This window comes from Saccopteryx bilineata, chromosome 4 (assembly GCF_036850765.1).
Source record: "Saccopteryx bilineata isolate mSacBil1 chromosome 4, mSacBil1_pri_phased_curated, whole genome shotgun sequence".
Lineage (NCBI taxonomy): Eukaryota > Metazoa > Chordata > Mammalia > Chiroptera > Emballonuridae > Saccopteryx > Saccopteryx bilineata.
The window spans coordinates 37230330-37237809 of NC_089493.1; the positions used below are offsets into that span (position 1 = coordinate 37230330).

The following is a 7480-nucleotide window of genomic DNA, read 5'->3' on the forward strand; positions in this document are numbered from 1 at the left end:
AGCCCTAATGTAAACTATGGACTTTAGTTAATAATAACATACCAATATTGGTTCATCGATTATAACAAATGTATCATGTTAATGAAAGGTATTAATAATAATGGAAGTTGGGAAGGGAATTAGAGGACATATGGAAACTCTTTGTATTTTCTCAGTTTTCTATAGACCTAAAGTTACAAAAGCAATAATCTCAAAAAAATAGATTTACATTAATGAACTCAAAATGGATCAAAGGACTAAATTTAAGAACTAAAACTATGAAATTTTTAGAAGGAAAAAACAAATATTTATTATTTGGATTCAGCAACAATCTATTATATATGATACTACAAGCACAATCAAGAAAAGAAAAATAGATAAAATGTGTACATCAAAATTAAAAACTTTTGTGTATCAACAGATACCATCAATAAAGGGAAAATGTAATCCACAGAATGGGAGAATAATATTTGTATCACATATCTGATAAAGGTTTAATATCCAGGATATATAAAGACCTCTCAATTCAAAACAAAAAGATTAACAACCCAATTTTTAAAATAGGCAAAAAATTTGGAAAACATTTCTCCAAAGAAGGTATGCAGGTAACCATTAAGCATATGAAAAGGTGATCAACAGCATTAGTCATTAGGGAACTACAAATCAAAACCACAATGAGTTATCTCTTCACACACTAATATTACTATAATAAAAAATATGGACAGCCTGGCCAGGCAGTGGCACAGTGGACAGAGCATTGGCCTGGGATGCTGAAGACCCAGGTTCGAAACCCCAAGGTCACCAGGTTGAGCGCAGGCTCACCAGCTTGAGCATGGGGTCACCCATCTTGAGCATGGGATCATAGATATGACCCCATGGTCGCTGGCTTGAGCCCAGAGGTCGCTGCTTTGAAGCCCAACATCACTGACTTGAAGCCCAAGGTGGCTGGCTTCAGCAAGGGGTCACTGGGTCGGATGGACCCCTGTCGGGAGCCGATCAACAACTGCTGACTGACAAGGTCACAGCAGAAGAAGACCCACAACTGCTGGCTGACAAGGTCATAGCAGAACAAGACCCACAACTGCTGGCTGACAAGGTCACAGCAGAAGAAGATCAAAAACTGCTGATTGACAAAGTCACAGCAGAGAAGACCAATGGCTGCGGGGTGACAAAGTCACCGCAAAGGAAAGGCACAACGATACTTCCCCCTTTGACTTTTTGAATTAATCTGGCCTTATATCCCCCCTTTTCTGGGTGTGTGCTATTAATTATGGCACAGGGATAATAGTACCGTGCTTTCCCTGTAGATTCGTAGTGATTTCTTTGGAAATGAGACAGAGGGTGTGAGTTCCACAGAAAAGCCTGTAAGCCCCTTGAACTGGGCTCATAGACATAAGAGGCTGGCTATGATATCCCTCGTAAAGGGTTAAGTTTGTAGGGGAATTCCTTCTTAATCATGTTAGAAAGAATAGATTGTGACTTGTGAATGGGTAGGAGGCAGTGGCTGTGCACAGAGCACCTTTCGGCCTTCACTTAATTCAACATTTTTCCTCCCTAGCCTTTTCATGTGATAGAGTAAATAAACATTCCTTTCTTCTTGCTTATTTGATCTGCAGATAGTGGTACATTCTGAGAAGAATAGAGTTAGAACTTAACTAGTGTTTAAATATAATAAATAAGTAATATTTGACTAGACAATAGTATCTTAGGTAAGGTATAGTAGAATGGCCCATTGTGTGGCCTAGGATGAGAGCGCAGTCAGCAAGAAAAGAATGTTTTACTAAGAGAATTGTCTTTTGACTAAAGGCAATTGCTAGGCTTTCTCAATGAGATGTTCTCATAAGATTTATATACTTTCCAAAATTCTTTGATAATGAGAGAAATGTAGGGAAATCCATAGAAGTAATAACAATTAATGTCTTATGTTGCTACTAGGCTATCTTGCAAGTGCACTCTGTATATCTTTGGGTGAAAGCTATTCTTTTTTTTTTTTTTTCTGGTTTAATAAAGCTTTATTTTTCAAAATGTATAGTTGGTGGGACCTGTTCATGCATCTTCACCAGCAGCTGGGGCGTCCCCACCTTTGGTGTTTCTGGTGTAAATTACTTGAGCTCTGTGCTTTGAAACGAGTTTAATAAGTCCTTTACTAAGGAGCTCCTGTAGGGCGGCCCTGGCCAAGGAACCACGGATCCTCAGTCTCTCAGAGACAACAGCTGGGGTTATAAGCTTATAGTTGGGAACTTCCTTACAGAGTTTGTCATATGTTGCTTTGTCAAACAAGACCAGGTTATTGAGCTTGTCCCGAACTTTGCCTTTGGACCACTTCTTCTTTTTGGCCTTGCCCCCAGACTTGTTCACTGGGTCTTTGTCTTTCTTGGCCGATTTTCCAGCATCTTTCTTCTTCTTGTCGTCCTTGGGCGGCATGGCGAAACTCCAACACAGGCCACTACCACTGCTGCCTCGATAAGATGTCGGACTAAAAAAAAGCTGAAAGCTATTCTTAATGTTATGTCAATTTCTTTATAGGCAAGCCTTTTAGAATCTTGTGAGAAAAAGTAGGACACTGCTTAAACTCAAAGCCATTTACCTGAGCAAACGGTGGTCCATTGTTAGTCCTTAATAATCTCGTCTGCTAATCTCTCTCTGCCCCTTAACTCACAACAGCAGTAAAGTTAGTTAACTATTAGTACTAATACCTTAAAAGCCTTAACCGATGTTGTTATCACTATTCAAGTTATTTTGTACTTTGAATGATTTGCTACCTGGTTTGTAATTTATAGAAATAAATTAACTGTTATCCGGAAACTTGTAAACATAGTGAAACAGAAGCAATGATTAACACCATGTAATTGTAACTCAGTGTGTATGTATAAAAAGGGAGCTATACTAGCATTGAGCAGAGATGCCTGGCAGTAAATGCTAACCAGAGAATAAAGAGAAAGAAAAGAATCCGGCTCTCTCACTCGATTTCGCCGACGCCGTCTCCTCCTGTGGGACCCCTGGATCCCCCCCCAGGGCTGGACCCCGGCAGACCCCCCCCCCCCAGTCAAGGCACATATGAAAAAGCAATCAATAAACAACTAAAGTGCTACAACAAAGAATTGATGCCTCTCATCTCTCTTCCTCTTTCTCTCTCTCTCTTTCTCTCTCAAAAAAAAAAAAAAAAAAAAAAAAAAAAAAAGGAATTAAGGCCCTGGCCGGTTGGCTCAGCGGTAGAGCGTCGGCCTAGCGTGCGGAGGACCCGGGTTCGATTCCCGGCCAGGGCACATAGGAGAAGCGTCCATTTGCTTCTCCACCCCTCCACCGCGCCTTCCTCTCTGTCTCTCTCTTCCCCTCCCGCAGCCAAGGCTCCATTGGAGCAAAGATGGCCCGGGCGCTGGGGATGGCTGTGTGGCCTCTGCCCCAGGCACTAGAGTGGCTCTGGTCGCAACATGGCGATGCCCAGGATGGGCAGAGCATCGCCCCCTGGTGGGCAGAGCGTCGCCCCATGGTGGGCGTGCCGGGTGGATCCCGGTGGGGCGCATGCGGGAGTCTGTCTGACTGTCTCTCCCTGTTTCCAGCTTCAGAAAAATGCAATAAATAAATAAATAAATAAATAAATAAAATAAAAAAAGGAATTAAGCCCTGGCCAGATTTTCAGTTAGTTAGAGCATCGTCCTGATACACCAAGTTGCAGTTTTGATTCCCAGTCAGAGCACATATAGGAACAGATTGCTATTTCTGTCTCTCTCTCATTCTCTCTCTTTTCCTTCCTCTCTCTCTCCAATATCAATAAATAAATGTTAAGAAATGGATTAAATACTGATGGATCTTGAAAATACTATGCTAAATGAAAGAAGCCAGATATAAAAAACTACATAGTGTATGAACTCAGTATATGGAATGTTCGGAATAGGCAAAGCTATAGAAATGGAAAGTAGATAAATTATGCTGGAGGGAGGAGAGATTGGGAATAACCGCTTATGGGTATGGAGTTTCTTTTGAAGATTGTGATAGTGTTCTAGAATTAGATAGTGGTGATGCTCGCAACAACTTTGTGAGTAAACAGCATAGAATTGCACATTTTTTAAAAACAAAAGCTAAAAATAGAAGATCCTATAAACAACTTTGTACCAATTTCCCTGTGGAATCACACAAGGGTTTCTCTTGTGTACATATCCAAAGTGGGAATTATTGGGTTATGAGTTATGCATTTATAATTTTAGTAGATACAACCAGATTGCTCTCCTAAGCAAGTATACCATTTACACTCCCAATAACAGTACTTTTTCCTTCACATCATAGCCAATACACCCCAGTTTTATGCTTTTCAGCTTTTGCCAATCTTATGAGCGTGAAATGAGAGCTCATTGCTTTTGTGTCTCTATTCCTTAGCGCAATTGAGCACTTTCCCCACTATTAGCCTGTTTCCTTTTGTGGCTTGCCTACTCATGTGTTTGGCTTCATTTTGCTAGTGGATTGTCTTTATAAAATTGATTTTAGGAATTCTTTATTATTTGTCCATATAAATTGCAAGTATCTCTAGTATGTCATTTGTCTTTTAACTTTGTGTGTCATATCTTTTGCAGCATGGACGTTTTCTAATATATGATAGTAAACTTGTCTTTTGTTCTACAGCTTCTGCTTTTAAAGTTTTATTTATGAAAGCCTTCCCTACCTTGTGGTCATAAGGATATTTTCCCATATTTTCTTTAGTATTTATAGAATTTGGGTTGTTTTGCCCCTATCTGTATTTTGTATGTGAGTTATGGGACCTATGTTTTATCTTTATGAAGGCCTAATTATCTTAATATCATTCATTGTAGAACTGCTTATTTGTGATGTTACTTATATCACAAATTAAGTTCCGATATTTGCATGGGTCAATTTTTTTTTGGTAGTTTTCTGAAGTGAGAAGCGGGGAAGCAGAGAGGCAGACTCCCGCATGTGCTCCAGCCAGGATCCACCCAACATGCCCACTAGGGGGCGACGCTCTGCCCATCTGGGGCATTGCTCCGTTGCAACCAGAGCCATTCTAGCACCTGAGGCGAAGGCCATAGAGCCATCCTCAGTGCCCGGGCCAACTTTGCTCCAATGGAGCCTTGGCTGCGGGAGGGGAAGAGAGAGACAGAGAGGAAGGTGAGGGGGAGGGGTGGAGAAGCAGATGGGCACTTCTCCTGTGTGCTCTGACCGGGAATCAAACCCAGGACTTCCACATGCCAGGTCAACATTCTACCACTGAGCCAACTGGCCAGGGTGCATGGATCAATTTCTAACCTGTTTTGTTTCATCAATCTCTTTGTTTCCTCTGCTTTTGACATTAGTATACTATACTTTTTATATTAATATATTACAATACTATACTTCTTACTTGAGCATTTTATATGTCAGGTAGAATTTTCACCATTGTTCTTCAAAATTGTCTTAAACATTTGCTTTATTTTCCCATGTGAACTTCAGAATCTGGTTAAGTTCCCTAAACCACACTGTTGTTACATTAATTTTTAAAGTAATGTGGAAAGAATCACAGCTTTATCCACTGAGCTACCTGTCTAAGGCCCTGAGAGAGATTTCTTAAATTTTACCATTATGATTATGAAAGTATCCATTTTTTTGTACCTTTGTCAGTTTTTTGGGTTTTTTTTTTTGTATTTTTCTGAAGTTGGAAATGGGGAGGCAGTCAGACAGACTCCTGCATGCGCCTGACCAGGATCCACCCGGCATGCCCACCGGGGGGCGATGCTCTGCCCATCTGGGGCGTTGCTCTGTTGTGACCAGAGCCATTTTAGTGCCTGATGCAGAGGCCATGGAGCCATCCTCAGCGCCCAGGCCAACTTTGCTCCAATGGAGCCTTGGCTGTGGGAGGGGAAGAAAGAGACAGAGATGAAGTAGAGGGGGAGGGGTGGAGAAGCAGATGGGCGCCTCTCCTGTGTGCCCTGGCCGGGAATTGAACCCGGGACTCCTGCACACCAGGCCGACGCTCTACCACTGAACCAACCGGCCAGGGCAGCTTTGTCAGTTTTTATTTCACATGATCCAAAGATATGATGTCAAGTGCTTGTACATATTATATGTATGAATGTCATATCAACTTGATGGATAATTCCTTTTATCAGCATGACATATTCTTCTTTCTCTCTTAAATTTTCTTTTTTTTATAAACAATTTTCTATGTGGTCTTATTTATAGTATGTCTCTTAAGAACATATACTCAGATTTAGTATTTTTAATAAAATCTGGGAGTCTTGGTATCTCTCTTAATCTGTGAATCTGGTTTATTTACATTTATTGGAGTTACTGGTATATTTGGGCCTTTCTGCCATCTTGTTTTATGTTTTCTCTTTCTCATACTTTCTTTTGTCTTCATCATTTACTCCCCAGTTCATTCCGATCTGACCTCCATCCTCACTGTTTCATTGAAATTCCATTATCAATGTAAACAGCAGCCTCCATGTTGTTACATCCAATGTTACCTTGTCATCTTTCTGAACTCTCAGCAGCTTTCTTCACAGTCCACACCCTTTTCATCATGAAACACTTTCTTGTACCTTCTATGATAACACATTCTCTTCTTCATTGACCTTCCGTTTCCTCTGCTGACTGTTCCTCCTCTGCCAACTCTCTGATGTTGAAATGCCTCAGAGCTTGTTCCTGAACTCTTTTCCCTTCACTGTCCATGTTCTGGCCCTAGGTAATTTCTGTCAGTTTCTGGATAACTCCAATCTTCTCCCTACCAAGCTTCAATTCATATATCCCAATGTCTGTTTGACCTTTCCACTTAGATTTCCAGTGGGCATCTTGAATCTAACACAGGGGTCCCCAAACTTTTTACACAGGGGGCCAGTTCACTGTCCCTCAGACCGTTGGAGGGCCGGACTATAAAAAAAAAACTATGAACAAATCCCTATGCACACTGCACATATCTTATTTTAAGTAAAAAAACAAAACGGAAACAAATACAATATTTAAAATAAAGAACAAGTAAATTTAAATCAACAAACTGACCAGTATTTCCATGGGAACTAGGCTCCTCTCACTGACCACCAATGAAAGAGGTGCCCCTTCCAGAAGTGCTGCGAGGGCCGGATAAATGGCCTCAAGGGGCCGCATGTGGCCCGCGGGCCGTAGTTTGGGGACCCCTGATTTAACACATGCAAAGCGGAACTCTTGATTTTTCTCCAAAAACCTGTTCCTAACCCATCCTACTCATCCCAGTAAGTGGTACTGTTGTGGACTATAAATGGCAAAAAGCCATTGTAGATTCGAGGCTTAGCAAAAGGCTAAGTTCTCCCCACTTCACCTCCATATTGGCTATGATGCTGAGTATTTGCACCTACTTCACTTGCTTCCTTAAGTTGCTGGAAGAAATTTACATGCCCTTTCTGAAACTTACTCTTTGTTTAGATGTTGGTTGATTTCACTTATGCATGGAGGGGGGATTCCTGTTTATGCCTTGGGAGAGTTCTTGTTTTAGCCTTGGATGTGTAATTTTGTATCAAGGACTTCCTTGATTTGCATATGG

At 41.1% G+C, this 7480-nt stretch overlaps 1 pseudogene; it reads right to left on the minus strand.

Moving 5' to 3' along the window:
- Positions 1-1957: 1957 nt before the first annotated feature.
- On the minus strand, positions 1958-2473 carry LOC136334137 (small ribosomal subunit protein eS25 pseudogene; annotated as a pseudogene).
- Between the last annotated feature and the right edge of the window lie 5007 nt (positions 2474-7480).